The sequence below is a fragment of the Anthonomus grandis genome, chromosome 16, assembly GCF_022605725.1.
Source record: "Anthonomus grandis grandis chromosome 16, icAntGran1.3, whole genome shotgun sequence".
Lineage (NCBI taxonomy): Eukaryota > Metazoa > Arthropoda > Insecta > Coleoptera > Curculionidae > Anthonomus > Anthonomus grandis.
The window spans coordinates 4347391-4363866 of NC_065561.1; the positions used below are offsets into that span (position 1 = coordinate 4347391).

The 16476-nt window shown below is 32.0% G+C and overlaps 1 protein-coding gene and 1 long non-coding RNA gene across 6 annotated transcripts in view; one reads left to right on the top strand and one right to left on the bottom strand.

The window, feature by feature from the left end:
- LOC126745853 (high affinity cGMP-specific 3',5'-cyclic phosphodiesterase 9A) overlaps positions 1-16476 on the top strand; it is a 332464-nt gene that overhangs the window by 139021 nt on the left and 176967 nt on the right. The gene's annotated exons all lie outside the window — the stretch shown is intronic.
- LOC126745862 (uncharacterized) lies at positions 7564-16233 on the bottom strand. Its single transcript, XR_007663739.1, has 2 exons — positions 16100-16233; positions 7564-8319 (listed from the first exon to the last, which is right to left on the bottom strand). It is a non-coding gene; the product is annotated as an uncharacterized LOC126745862 (long non-coding RNA).

The following is a 16476-nucleotide window of genomic DNA, read 5'->3' on the forward strand; positions in this document are numbered from 1 at the left end:
TTTTAATTAGGGTGAAAAATATATATTAACGGAATGTGACCATTTTATGTGCATTGAGAATTTTAACTTAAATAGGTTAAATGTAAATACCAACCATGTTAACTGCTTCTTTGAAAATAGTTACAGTGCCCATGTATAAAGGTCTAAAGGAAAAAGCGCCTTTAGACTTAGTAATATGCTCACACTATGGTTAAATCCTTCTCTTGAAGAATCCCAACTTTTCCGATTATTAGCTTGTCAGGTGTAATTATTTACCCCATAGTTGAAATATAACTCTGAAATAGAAATTATGTAGCTTTATTAACTAAAAGAGAGCAAAAAGCATACATTGATAATCAAGGTAGATTAAGCAGTTCTAGGGAGAACTGAAAAAGTACCTATAATCTCAGTATCTATCAAAAACCTATTAGGGTTGTTCTTATTGGTCGTTAATCTTTCAATGGTTTAATTTTCAAGATACTATATTTTTGCTGCCCACTTATTCTCTTAATTCTTACACATTTGGTAAACTATGGTATAAAGACGCCATATTTTCCATATAGTTGATTAGTAGTTACTACCCAAAGTAAATATTTCTATGGAACTAAAATAATTGCGCTAGTTAGTAATCTTCTATCGCATCGAAAATACTAGAACGGATACTTGATTGTTGAATGAAATGATTGTGTTCAGCAATATAATTGACTACCGATATTTCAGTAGAAACCATAATAAATCTTTAAAATGCTTCTTACATTTTTAGTAGTTAATTTTTAGATGTAGACCTGGGATCGGTTTATTTTCAGCAAGATGGCTGTCCTGCTCATAACGCGGCTAGGGTAAAAGAACTTTTAACAAATACTTTTCCTAACCGCCTTATTAGTGGGACTGGCGATATTAAATGGCCTCCTAGATCTCCAGATTTTGTCTCCAAATGACTTTTATCTGTGGGGTTACCTTAAGGAGACCATTTACAAGCATGAATTTAGTAGGCCAACAAATTTAGAGGAGTTGCGAAATAAAATTGTCGAAGGTGCCAATTCCATTTTATCTGAAACTCTTTTGGTGGTGCGAAATAGCTTTTACGATAGGGTAAGTTTTTATTTAGCGAAAGAAGGCGGTTTATTTGAGCCTTTTATTTAAAAAATAATATGTTGTTAAGTTTGTTTATTAGAGTTTTATTTCTGATTTTTTATTATATTTTTATCAGAGTTGACATTTTAATTTTGGAATTCCTTTATTTTTTATTAGAATAACGCTTTAATTTTCATTATGCAAAACACAGTATATTAAACATTTTAACATTACAATTCTATGCGGGTTTTACACATTGTCATGTCTGTAAAACCCGCATTAGAATAAATATTTTAAAAATGCCTGGATTTTCGCGTAATATTTTGGGACATTTTGTCGCTAAATGACGCAGCTCTCACAAAAGTCAGATGTTTACTAATCCCGTCCTCGTCCTCGGGCCGACCGGGGCGGTGCTCTGTCGCAGGCACTCGTACACGCAGGACGTTGCAAAATTTCGCCTCTATGCGGTTTCCTATAAGTAACGAACAAAAACACCATCTGTATGTGTATGAGAATGAAATAAAAGTAATGATATATATACAGGGTGTCCCGTAATTAATTGGACATATGTTAATGTAGGATATCTGACATAAAAATAAACCGTTTGAGCTCAATATCGCTTAGCAAAATGTTATTGGTTTTCGTTAAACAGGGTGTTATACTAATTTTTTACCAAACATTTATTGAAATATTTTGGAATCCACTGGACAGATTAGCCAACACAAGCTTTAGCCAAATTAAAGACTTACTTATTAATACTTCACCTTGACAGGTCATAGTTATGATGCGTTCATCCTAGGCAAAGCCTACTTTGTAAAACTCCGATAATAATTTGTTCATACGCAACCTAATACAAAAATGCGTTTATTTCGAAAACGGTCTACTTTTTGGAGATCAAAGAAGTATACCTTTTTTGACTAGAATTAAATGCTGTTTTATTATTTCCACTCGCAAATGTACGTACAGGTAGGTCAAAAAAGTTATGACCTTTTTAATCACTCAATGTTGTTGTATGTGGCGCCATCTAGTGGCAATGGCAAAATAAATATCATATTCGTATTCCTCATCCCAAATAATAAGAGTACGCCAAATTTTAGGTTAATCTGTCCAGTGGATTCCAAAATATTTCAATAAATGTTAAAAAATTAGTTCGTAGAACGAAAACCAATAACATTTTGCTAAGCGATATTGAGCTCAAACGGTTTATTTTCTTGTCAGGTATTCTACATTAACCTATGTCCAATTAATCACGGGACACCCTGTATATATATATATATATATATATACAGTGCGGCCCAAATTGGGTGTACATGTATGGGTATCTTGGAAACTATAAGAGATAGAAAATTGGTTAAATGGGGAGAGTTGTAGGGCATTTAGTTACTAATTTAGTGCCGCTTTTATAACGATTTTATCTTTTTCCGATTTTGAAATTTTGAAATATTTGGAAAAAATCAAAAAGTTTTTCAAAAAATTTCTTTCAAAATCAAGAATTTTTGAAAAAAAGCTGTATTTTTTTTTTATAACGTATTTTTAAAATCTGTTAAAATATTATTAGGACAACTTTTTAAGGACAACGCATACCGTAATTTAGTTTTTGTTTTCGACGTTTCGGTTCTGAGATTCCATCCTCAACTTCTTTTTTTCTTATGGCGGCAATTTTGTTTTTTTGCAAAATTAAAAAGATCTTTTTTTCCCGTTTAAAATGACGTATAACAGTTTATGAAATTATTTTATGTTTACGTCAACAAATTAAATAGTTTATTTTTCCCTGAGTTAGTCATGACTTTTATTGGCATTTTGTCGTACATACAATTATTATTAACTTACTAACTTGAATAATTTTACGTAATTTCTAAATAAAACAACTATTTACTTGTAACAATAATATTAAATAAAACTATTCAAAATGACGGCCATTTTTGTTAAAACTTTTTAAATTTTTCACATTTGTTTAAGATACTTCTAGTTACCTTGCGCAGGGTCTTTCTATTTATATTATTTAAGACATTCCGAACCCTGTCCTTTAGTTGTTCGAGAGTCGTAGAAGGTTCAAACTCGTAAACCTCATTTTTAACATCCCCAAAGATACAAATCCAGGGGTGTAATATCTGGAGACCCAGCTGGCCAATTTCCAGCACCGCGGTTCGCGATAAGTTTATTGTTACATGCTTGCGTTAACAAGTTTTGAACGTCCCGAGTATTATGCGCGGGACACCCGTCCTGTTGAAACCACACATCACTTCATATTTATTCTTCAGGTATTAAAGCTCTCACGGCAGGTAGAATGGTTGTCCTTGGTATAAAATGTTTTTATCGCAAGCTTTATTGTCCGTTAATTTTCGGGTGTTGGTATTTCAAAACTTCCATGAGTTCTAAGGTTCATGACAAGCCTAGGGAATAGTCTTGGACCTGGCTGTTGTCTCTCAGGATACAGTTCCAAATATCTGGCGATTGCAAGATTTGCATTCCTATTACATGTAATATAACATTCCAATATGTCAAATTTTTCTTCACTGATAGACATGGCTATTTTCGGAAATTAAAAATTTAAACAAAACTCACTAAATACAAACGAAAACAACCTAATACGAAAAACTGTTTAACACTAACAACAACAAAAACAAAAAATTAACAAGATAAGAACTACTAAACAAGATAAAAAGTGAAATCAAATAAAATAATATTTTGCATAATTGTCAGTAAATGACACTTAATCATTAAACAATAATAATTGTTTATACGACAAATGGCCTCCGTAGTTATGGCCAGCTCCGCGAAAAATGAACTTTGTAGCTTTTTGACATAAGAATGAAATATTTTCATAAAGTGTTATACATCATTTTAAAGGAAAAAAAAAGATCTTTTTAATGGAGCAAAAAAAGAAAATGAACGCCATAAGAAAAAAAGAAGTTGAGGATGGTATCTATAGAACCGAAATGTTGAAAATAAAAACTGAATTCAGGTATGTGTTGTCTTTAAAAAGTTGTCCTAATAATGTTTTTACAGATTTTAAAAATACGTTAAAATAAAAAAATACAGGACTTTTTCAAAAATGTAACTTTTTGATTTTTTCTAAATATTTCAAAATCGGAAAAAGATAAAATCGTTCTAAAAGCGGTACTAAATTGGTAACTAAATGCCATACAACTTTCCCCATTTAATCAATTTTCTATCTCTTATAGTTTCCAAGATACCCATACATGTACACCCAATTTGGGCCACACTGTATATATATTATATCCCGTATATATATATATACGGGACATATATAGACGGGACTGCACAAAGTTGAAAATTAATTTTTATTCAAAAAAGATGTTTGAGATTCATTTTGAGTGATTTCATGATTGAGTTTTAATTTTGAACGAGTTCAAATTTTAACAAAATAAATAAAACAGTTTTAATCAAAATAAGGAAAATTTAAAGATGTATAATATTTTTTTGCCCAGGTATAAAAATATTTTTCTAATTCAATGTGGGCATATCGCATATCAGACGACAAAAAGTAAGGAAATCAAATAAGCGATCATATGAATGGAGATTTAAAAAGTAATTTTTAATATAAGAAAAAAGCAAACGCCACCTTTAACCATCCTATACAAACGCTATGGCTACAAAAGAAAGTCTTTAAATAAAAATATTTAAGTTATAAAAATAGCAATATGAGTTTTTATTTAAAGTTATGAATAAAATAATTTTCTTTTACTTTAACACCGAGTAGCTTAAAAGATAAGTGGTTTAGGACATTTGTTCACCTGTTTTTGTGAAACACTTAGAACATTGAAAGGCTGCAATAAGCATTGCCGTGGAACTATGGGCAGTTGGTTTGCTTGCAATATCTCTGATGCAATGATGCCAAATGCTTATGTCGAAATTGAAAAAAACACACTTTATAATAACACAAAAATTTGTCACTTAATCTCTTAAATAATGACTACTTAATCTCTTTAATAAAAAATTAAGCATTTTTTTAAATAAAATATGATGAAATACTCTATAAAGAAGTCAACATTCAAAGTTAAATGATAATGTAGCGAACGTCCCCATATTAGAGAAAAAGACAACAACATCGCAACGCCGCTCGGTCGCATCGTTGATTCCACCAAGACAAGTTTAGTAATCTTGGTGATAAATATTTCTTATTAATATTTGAAACAATATTACCGTTTATGAATTCTTTTAACGTACTTCATTAGAGTAAAGGTACTTATCTAAAAAAAATTTATGGAAATTTAATATTTTATAATTATTATAGATTTCCTAATAAATTTCTATTATTCTACGTTTATGACGATGGGTGTCCCTTGATATGATTTTATGATAATATCGGTATTTACTTGGTGAAAAGATCGGCTTAAATCGCCCTTTATTTATGGTGCGGCATAAACGGCACAAGTTTTTACTAACAGTTCACAAAAACACTGAAATGACTCAATCTTTCTTCTTTTTGAGCCAAAAACTAAAGAAAAAACACAGAACTCACAAATGTCGAATGTAAACACAAAGCCATTTGTCAAGATGACATTTCGCAAGATGACATAAGTTTTGCCTGCGGTGTTGCAATTTGAAATTTTGTAGAAGCGGTTTTAGGAATAAGAATGTTAATATTTTTTTGTTTTTAAGTTATTATTTTTGTGCTAAGAATAATATATATCTATTTCTACTTTTTAGTTTTAATCCAAAATCTAACATCAATGAGTTAAATTAGCATTATTATATGTGTTGATATAAAGCTGAAAATTTCCTGTTTTGAAGATGCGTGTAAACTTGACAACACAGAATCGATTAATATGTTTGTGAACAGAACAGCCCTCTTGCCTCTGTGCACATGTTGAACTCAAACAAAGTTGTTGTTTATTAATAGCCTTTCAATGTTCTAAGGTAAAACACATCAAGTTTTGTACATCTTGACAAAACTTGTCTTATCTAGCGTTTATAAACTAATCAAATTTTTATAATATAACAGTTATTACTTTTTATTTTTATAATTAATATAAACTATAATATACACGGAATTTTCAAAATTAATTCGTCATTGTTTAGTTTAGAAAACAAAAAGTTTTTTACTTTTTGTTTGAAAAAAATGAAAAGAGAATTGTATTTACGATGTTTTTTATTAATTCTATGTGGTTTATTACACATAACTGATGTCCTGAAAATTTTTTAAAGCTATCGTTTTATCAATGCTACTATTATGTTGCTGAAATCATATCTTGTATAAAGCACTCAACATTACAGCAATATGCGGATGATTCCCAACTGGATTTTTCATTTTCACGTCAAAATCCTCTTATAGCTCAATTTCAGTTTGATCAAGATTTACAAAGTATTAACAAAGTCTATATATTCCAATATATATTTGTATATTTCTATATATTGTTGAAATATATAGACTTTGGTATTAATAACTTTTCACCAGATCACAACTTCAAATTAAATGCTTATGTTGTAAAGAAGGCTAAAGGTAATCTTCTGATTTTGTCTCTTCCGCGATTTTTATTGTTTTTTGGTTGGAAAGCTTTCCTTAAATCTGTTATATTGAAACAAAAATCTTGGATGAGCCATTTTTGAATAAGAACATCGAAAACGTATGTTGTATTTGGACGAATATTTTTATATTTATAATCTTCTACTTACTTATGGACATAACTTATTCCGAAGAATAAAACTAGTAAATACAGCGTTTTGGATTATGAAGCTATTTTCTTAGGGTTCATTCTTTATATATTATTTTAGTCCATGAAGGTGTTAGGTTAAAAGTAGTATTAGATTGGCGAAATAAGTTTATTTGAATATATATCAAATGAGGGATCTTTACTATTTTTAACTTAAAAATATACTATAAAAATGTTATATTTTTTTTTCTAAAGTGCAATAAAATGGAATGATGGTGGTGAAGCGATGAATGCCAAGTTAATCAAAAGAAAAGAAGTACTAAAAATAGTGAAAGGTTTATGGCCTTAAGAGGGTCTCCAAAAGTTGTTTGATGCCCGGAGGAACTTAACCCCTCTTACCTGAAACGCCCAGAGAAGGAATCCTTCACAATGCTGCTAGCTCAAGCCGATGTGGGTTCTAGCTTCTTTCTCAACCAAATGAACCAAAATTTCTTAGGTAGTGACTACCCAAGAGTTACCCAACTAAATGTCAAAATCAGTATGGCGCCACCAAGTTTTGGATTTTATATAATCCCAAAGGACGCCCAATATTTATCAAAATTTATTTAGGCAAGTTCAAAACGAAACTTGGAAAACAAAATCAAAGTCAAATCAGTATACACTATTGTTTCCAAATTACCTATGATATTCCAACCTACTCAACTCAAGTGAAAAACAAATTAACAACAGAAAATAACAATTTATTTAAGTCTTGATTATCACAGAGAATTATGTTATGTTATCGTTAAGAGGAATAATTATTTAAGTTGGTAATAAGGAACCACAACATCACACAAAAAATACACAATCAAAGTGTGGTTGTCAAAATAAAATAAATTATGTTACACCCAAACCTTTTGGGGAATGAAGCTTCAATTCAATTTAACTAATAATTTACATGGCCCGGTATATCCCGCCACGGACATTGACCTAAGCGAAAAAAAAAATAACAACCCTAACTGTTGAAGCTTCCCCACTTAAAATTACCCTTTTATTAGTTTACTCTAATATTTACTAGCTAATCTGAGAAAATTTGACATCTTAGGAGTAGTCTGAAAATAAATAATATAACCCAAGTATATACTCGTAGTACTACGAAGCCGGCTGCGTCTCACCTCACAGGAGTCACTTGTCACATATATATGTACTCTTATCAGTAATATTCAATAATAAAATAGCATCGATTAAATAATGTCAATAAAATTTTAAATAAGCTTATGTATGTATCTCAACTCAAAAGATAAAAGTTGTGATAATAAAAATAAAATAAGTGAATAAAAAAAATGTTATGTTGTGTCACCTAGCTCCACACACAGCAGACTACTTCAGATTCGAGACTCTCCCAGACATCCAAATCCCAGTCAAAGAAAAAACTGCAGGCTTCCAAGCTTCACCTCTTCCACTTCACAAAACGCCAAGCTCTGGTAGTGGTCTAGGTTAGACGTTAGCTCACAGTTGCTTAAAATCTCCTTCTAGATTAGAGCCAGTAGAGTACATAACCCCAAAACGAAAGCACCATGTGGCATGAAGAAATCAGGTCCGTACAAAAAAAAAATCCATTCAAAATCCATGTTATGTAGCTCTAGTAGCCAAAAGAAAAGAAAAAAACCTATACTATCAGTATAAACGATAAATTCAAGAATACCTACTTGCTAATTAAATTGTCCCCTGCCAATGCCAATCAGAACCGCTATTTTGCCGATGTTTGAGGGCACGTGAAAAATTATTAGGTTTTAAATCGCCATAAAGGCCAGTAAATTCAACAAAACAACAAATTATAGCATTACGCCCAAAAAGTTGATTTACTATCACCACATTTAGTCAATTATATCCCCATATGGGTAAAATTCACACGAATTTCAAAAAGAACTAAAGCACTCTTCACTTCATGACGGCGGTCTGGGAAAAGGAACGACCGCAGAGGTCAAACCCGTATTTAAGCAATCACGCACAAAGTGTATTGCCAATCGAAATATATAACAAAATAACTTAACTTTTTTTATAAGTACCATAAAACCTTTTATAAAAAATAAATAACAAAATTTGTGGCCCAAGGAAGTTGGCAACGAAAATATGTGTCACTATGACAATCAATTTCGATTTTGCCTAGACCAGCAACTTCTTGCTATCTTCCAAGAAAACTAATATTTACATTAGATAAAAAGAGACAAAAATTAGATAGGTCAGTCCGAGTAAAATCAACCAGCATATCTGGTATGGTCAAGCCAAAATCAGATATTGTACTATGAACAGTACAACATACACAATAATTGTACATGCCCAATTAATCATTATTCGTTATAAAATAATTAAATAATCAATATGGGATATAATTTAAATTCTAAAATATTTCTTTAGTCCAGAACCGGGTTTTATAAGAGTATAAATAAAATTTCATTAACAACCAGTACAATATGAAGCTGAAATGTACAAAACTAAATGTGTCCTTAAAAAAAAAGAATACTGTAATTTGAAATGGCTAGAGAACAGAACTATGGTTTACTTGGGAGGCTATTACAGAGAGGGCATTACTAGTATCAATCATTAATATTTGTAAAATATCTATTTTGAAAATATAACTGTAATCAGTGCTTTTAATAAAGAGTATAAAATGCCAATTTTAACCTGTAACAGCTACCCTCTTTTTCCCCCAAAAAAAATTTTTTTCTAAAATTTTTTTTTTTTTAAATACTAATTTATAGGTGTATAGCCAATGAAGAAAATAATTACACTACCATCCAAATTAAATTTAATTATCTATTGAGTTAAGTAATAGGCAATGAAAATAAAAAAAATAAATTAAATAGGTAGCTAGTTTCCAACTTCATCATAATAAGGTTTAAGATCTTGCACATGCCAATTTCCTTTTGATTTCCCATGCATATCCTCAAGTTCATAAATGCAGTAACCCACTTTATTTTTTACCCTAAAAGGACCTTCAAAATTACCTGCCAACTTAGCAGTAAAATAGTTCCCTGCATCTGACAATGCATACAATCTTTTCCAAACTAAATCACCAATATTGAATTCTACATTTCGACGTCTTAAGTTATATTGATCCCTAGATTTCTGGCCTGCTTGTAATAATTTCTTCGATACAAATTCCCTTAGCTTCCCTAAAGATTCAACCCTTTTAATGGAATTCTCCTGAGATTGATCAGAAACTATATTTTGGTTAACGTCCCTATATTGAAAAAATTCTGATGCATGCAAAATCATTTCAGTACCATAGTTAATAAAGTAAGGCGTTTTACTTGTAACTTCATGAGTTGCTGTATTAATTGCACAAGCTAAAGCTGCTAGGTTTTCATCCCATATTCTATGATTTTCCGAAGCAAAAGCAGTTAACATGGATTTTAGTACTCTATTGACTCTCTCTGTAACATTAGGAGAAGGATGATAATTGGGATTATACATGATTTTAGATCCATATTTTTTTGCTAAATTTTGAAATTCTTTGCTCTTAAACTGTACCCCATTGTCACACCTAATAACCTCTGGAACTCCATGAAAAAGAAAAATATGTTCCTCAAGAATATTGCATATTTTAGCAGAATTAGCCTTCCTAATGGCAAAGAAACGATTAAATTTACTAAATACATCAGTGACCACAAATATATACATATTGCCACGTTTACTCTTAGGCAAAGGACCAAATAAATCCATACTCACAACCTGCCAACAATGTTTAGGGACCAAATTAGAAACCATTAAGCCTGCTGGCTTCTTTTGTTCAGGTTTGATTTTCTGACAAGTAACACAATGTCTCACAAACCTTACCACGGTCGACCTCATCCCTGGCCAATAATACAATCTGCCTATCTTGGCATAAGTCTTATAGACACCTAAATGACCTCCTAAAGGCGAGCAGTGGCAGCTTGCAAAAACCTCGTGTCTCCTATCCTTAGGAATAACTAATTTCCAATAGTCAGCAGCGTCACGTAAATCTGGGTAATCTAACCTCACATGTTTATAAATCTTGTCCTCACTAACTCTCCAAAGAGGAAAATCTAATGGATTTTTGACAATTCTATCTCTCAATTTAATATACCAAGAATCACTAGTTTTATGAAAATCATGGTTGGAGAACTGAACAGAATCACAATTTACCGGGACATTCCTCGATAAAGCATCCGCTACTACATTATCGCGCCCTTTCCTATGAATTATTTTATAGTCGAATTGCTGCAGCCTTAAAGCCCATCTCCCCAATCTACCTTGAGGATTTTTAAGATTATCCAACCACTGTAAACTATGATGATCACAAATAACCGAAAATTTAGCACCTTCCAAATAACATCTTAATTTTTCTATACCAAATAGGACTGCTAGAAGTTCTCGCTCAGTAGCTGAATATAACTTTTCCTGTCGAGTCAAGGTACGAGATATATAACAAATTACATTTTCACGCCCATCATAAATTTGATATAAAACAGCGCCAACCCCATATCCTGAGGCATCTGTTTGCAAAACGAAGTCATATTCAAACCTAGGGCAAGTTAAAATAGGTGCTGAAATCAAGGAATTTTTAACTTTTTGAAAAGCTTCATCACATTTTACATCCCAATAAAATTTAGTTCCCTTTCTTAAAAGTTTGGTAAATGGTGCAATTATATCAGAAAAGGTAGGAATAAATCGACGATACCAAGAGAGCATACCAATAATTCTACGAACTTCTGTCACTGATTTTGGAGTTGGCATGTTAGTAATGGCTTCGACTTTGGAAGGATCCACAGAAATTCCATGACGATTTACTACATAACCCAAATATCTTAACTCGGCTCTACAAAATTTACTTTTTTCCTTATTAAGTGAAAGACCGGCCTCCTCCAAACACTGAAAAACATCTTTTAGAAGCTGTAAATGGCTCTTAAAATCTGGGCTTATTAGAATAATATCATCGATATATCTAAACACTGAATTCTGAAACTTGGGACCGAGGATGGTGTCGATCAACCTTTGGAAGGTTGCGGGGGCATTATGTAATCCAAATGGAAGTCTACGGAACTGAAATAAACCACGTCCAGGAACGGTAAATGCAGTATACTGCTTACTATTTTCCTCCAATTCAACCTGCCAATAAGCACTCCTTAAATCCAAAGAACTAAGATATTTGGCTCCGCCCAACTTATCCAAAATAACTGAAATGTAGGGAAGTGGATATGCACAACGCTCGGATACAGCATTTAATTTCCTAAAATCAACGCAGAATCTCATTTTGCCGTCACTCTTAGGCACCAGAAGAACCGGAGACGACCAAGCTGAAGTAGATGGTTCGATGACTCCCAACTCCAACATCTTGTCAACCTCCTCATCAATGAGTTTCTGTTTGAAAGGTGATACAGGATAATACCTTTGCTTAATAGGCTCACTATTAGTGGTTATCTTATGTTTAACAACTGAAGTGCATCCCAGCCTATCCCCAATCTTTTGAAAGTAAGATGAAACTAATTTATCCAAAGCCAAATGTTCTTCTGCAGATAAATCTGCTTCACACTGAATCAAGGAAATTTCAGAATTTAAAGGTTCTTCAGAAAAATGCCATTCACCTCGACGCATGTCAGGAACAATACCCAAGCTTTTCCAGAAATCAATACCCAAAACCAACTCATGACGAATTTCTGGGACTATAAAAATGTCAATAACCCTAATAACTCCTTTTACACTTACAGGCACGCTAACAACGCCTATACATTCACACGACATATTATTAGCTATTGTACAAGATGTTCTCCTATTAATGTCCAAAGTAACTCCCAATATTTTCAATTTTTCCCAACCAGAACTACCCATAAAAGTCCTATTTGCACCTGAATCCAAAAGACCATAAAATTTAGACCCAAAAATTTCTACTGATAAATAAGGACATTCCCCTGGACCTACATGTACTAATACATAGTCAAGTACAATTTTATTTTTACAATCCATGGTCGAATCAAAACCAGAAGCAAACCCTCGACCTAAGATTGGCTTCTCGAGCCGTTTCCCTGATTATTATGTCTATTACAATTTGGACAGTTTATTTTAGTAAAGTTATCTTTTCCACAGCCAAAACATTTTTTAATTTTTGATGTACAATTTTTAGCAAAATGATTTGGTTGGTCACATTTAAAACAAAGTTTTACTCCAGAATTAGCATTACCAAAATTATTGTTATTTTTGTTGCCAGAATTCTGATGATTTAGACCACTAGGACCTGTTTTAAAATAACTGTTCATAAAATTATTAGAATTAAAATTTCTGTTTTGTCCATAACGATCTGAACCTTGGAATTTATTGTGGTTACTAGATCTTTGATTAAAATTTTGATTTTGTCCTGGCCTATTTTGATTATTAATATTATTATTATTTGCAAATCTATTTGTATTAAGAAAAGAACTCTGATTTGAATGAGGTATATTCTGGTTATAATTACTTGAAAATCTGTTATTATTATTGTTGGAATTTTGAAAATTTGAGTTTATTGATTCACAATTATTCAGATTGTCAAATTCTGTACTATTAAGTTTACTACTTATTTTAAAATTTTCTAAACTTGTCCTATTATATTGATAATCTAAATCAGGTTCGAGTGACAAATTGCCCTTCTTAGGTGGTTTAAAATCCTCTACCCTTAACCGAGTCTCCTCTAACTTTCTACACAATTCAATAAGTTCAAAAGGTGTATTTATTTCATGCAAAGTTAATCTTTCCTGATAAAAAGGTAAAATGTTTGATCTTAAGACTCTTAATCTTAACTGATCACCAACTGGAGTAGGCATTCTATCAAAAAGTTGAGACATAGCTGCAACATAAATACCAATCGGTTCATCACTACCCTGAGTTCTTTCTAAAATTTGTTTCCATAATTTATCAGCAAAGTGTGGAGGTACAAATTCATCTTTCATTAATTTAATTAAAGAGTCCCAATCTGTTGCATATCTAGATATTAAGTGATAATAATTTAAAGCTTGACAGTCAAAAGGATCAGAAGCTGAGTTGAAAAGTTCTGCCTTTGAAACACCCCTTGAAATAGATAGTTCTTCTACCCTCTGTAAAAATGCATTGAAGCTTAAACCTGACTTATTACCTGAAAATTTTAAATTCCATTTAAAAACTGGAACACTTTTGAAATGAGATGTAGATGGTTGCATATTGGTATTTATCGCAGTCATATTAACTTCATTTCGAGTAGGCGTAGAATTATCATGAATAGAAGTTCGAGTTGAATCTAATAAAGTATTTACTTCAAAATTATTATCTAAGGGTGGATCAATGTTAGAGTCTGAAAGAAGTTTTATTTTATTTTCATACTCAGAAACTAATGTTGTAAGTTCAAGAAGTAAAGAGGACCTTTTTGAAGCCACCTCTTTATCGGTGTCTGTAATCCTATTTATTCTGCCAGTTAAATGAGCAAATTTTGTTTCTATTTTCAAATGTTGTGTAGTTGTGCCCGGAAAAGATGAAATTGAATCTTTTAACTCAGTAAGTTTATTTGCACAAATCGGAATTTCGATATCAGGGTCAAGAGTTGCTGAGCTTTGAACTGAATTGCCTGATTTTTCTAATTGTAAAAGGGAACGCAAACATTTACGCAAGGAATCTGCTGTACCAGAAGGGTCAATACCTCTAACTTTAACTTCATATTCCAGCTCATCCTTTTGCAATCTTTCTATTGTAATCTTATACATGTTGTACTAAAAAAAATTGACAAAAATCAAAAACAAATATATATGTACTATATGAATAGATAGGTCAAAATTAATAGGTTACCAAAATCAACTCCTATATTTTCCTGTAAAAATTCACCAAAAATTAAATAGAAGATTTTTATCCTATTCCAAATCCAAATATCATTTGAACACCTGTCCTAAAATTTCACCTTAACCTTAAAAAAAATTCAAATCCAAAATATGAATATTAAAGTCCAATCCAGTGAAAGAAGAAAAAAATTTTGGGTAACTATAGAGAAAGAAGAGTAAATTGGGGCGCCAGTGTTATATTTTTTTTTCTAAAGTGCAATAAAATGGAATGATGGTGGTGAAGCGATGAATGCCAAGTTAATCAAAAGAAAAGAAGTACTAAAAATAGTGAAAGGTTTATGGCCTTAAGAGGGTCTCCAAAAGTTGTTTGATGCCCGGAGGAACTTAACCCCTCTTACCTGAAACGCCCAGAGAAGGAATCCTTCACAATGCTGCTAGCTCAAGCCGATGTGGGTTCTAGCTTCTTTCTCAACCAAATGAACCAAAATTTCTTAGGTAGTGACTACCCAAGAGTTACCCAACTAAATGTCAAAATCAGTATGGCGCCACCAAGTTTTGGATTTTATATAATCCCAAAGGACGCCCAATATTTATCAAAATTTATTTAGGCAAGTTCAAAATGAAACTTGGAAAACAAAATCAAAGTCAAATCAGTATACACTAATGTTTCCAAATTACCTATGATATTCCAACCTACTCAACTCAAGTGAAAAACAAATTAACAACAGAAAATAACAATTTATTTAAGTCTTGATTATCACAGAGAATTATGTTATGTTATCGTTAAGAGGAATAATTATTTAAGTTGGTAATAAGGAACCACAACATCACACAAAAAATACACAATCAAAGTGTGGTTGTCAAAATAAAATAAATTATGTTACACCCAAACCTTTTGGGGAATGAAGCTTCAATTCAATTTAACTAATAATTTACATGGCCCGGTATATCCCGCCACGGACATTGACCTAAGCAAAAAAAAAAAATAACCCTAACTGTTGAAGCTTCCCCACTTAAAATTACCCTTTTATTAGTTTACTCTAATATTTACTAGCTAATCTGAGAAAATTTGACATCTTAGGAGTAGTCTGAAAATAAATAATATAACCCAAGTATATACTCGTAGTACTACGAAGCCGGCTGCGTCTTACCTCACAGGAGTCACTTGTCACATATATATGTACTCTTATCAGTAATATTCAATAATAAAATAGCATCGATTAAATAATGTCAATAAAATTTTAAATAAGCTTATGTATGTATCTCAACTCAAAAGATAAAAGTTGTGATAATAAAAATAAAATAAGTGAATAAAAAAAATGTTATGTTGTGTCACCTAGCTCCACACACAGCAGACTACTTCAGATTCGAGACTCTCCCAGACATCCAAATCCCAGTCAAAGAAAAAAACTGCAGGCTTCCAAGCTTCACCTCTTCCACTTCACAATATGCCAAGGTCTGGTAGTGGTCTAGGTTAGACGTTAGCTCACAGTTGCTTAAAATCTCCTTCTAGATTAGAGCCAGTAGAGTACATAACCCCAAAACGAAAGCACCATGTGGCATGAAGAAATCAGGTCCGTACAAAAAAAAAATCCATTCAAAATCCATGTTATGTAGCTCTAGTAGCCAAAAGAAAAGAAAAAAAACCTATACTATCAGTATAAACGATAAATTCAAGAATACCTACTTGCTAATTAAATTGTCCCCTGCCAATGCCAATCAGAACCGCTATTTTGCCGATGTTCGAGGGCACGTGAAAAATTATTAGGTTTTAAATCGCCATAAAGGCCAGTAAATTCAACAAAACAACAAATTATAGCATTACGCCCAAAAAGTTGATTTACTATCACCACATTTAGTCAATTATATCCCCATATGGGTAAAATTCACACGAATTTCAAAAAGAACTAAAGCACTCTTCACTTCATGACGGCGGTCTGGGAAAAGGAACGACCGCAGAGGTCAAACCCGTATTTAAGCAATCACGCACAAAGTGTATTGCCAATCGAAATATATAACAAAAT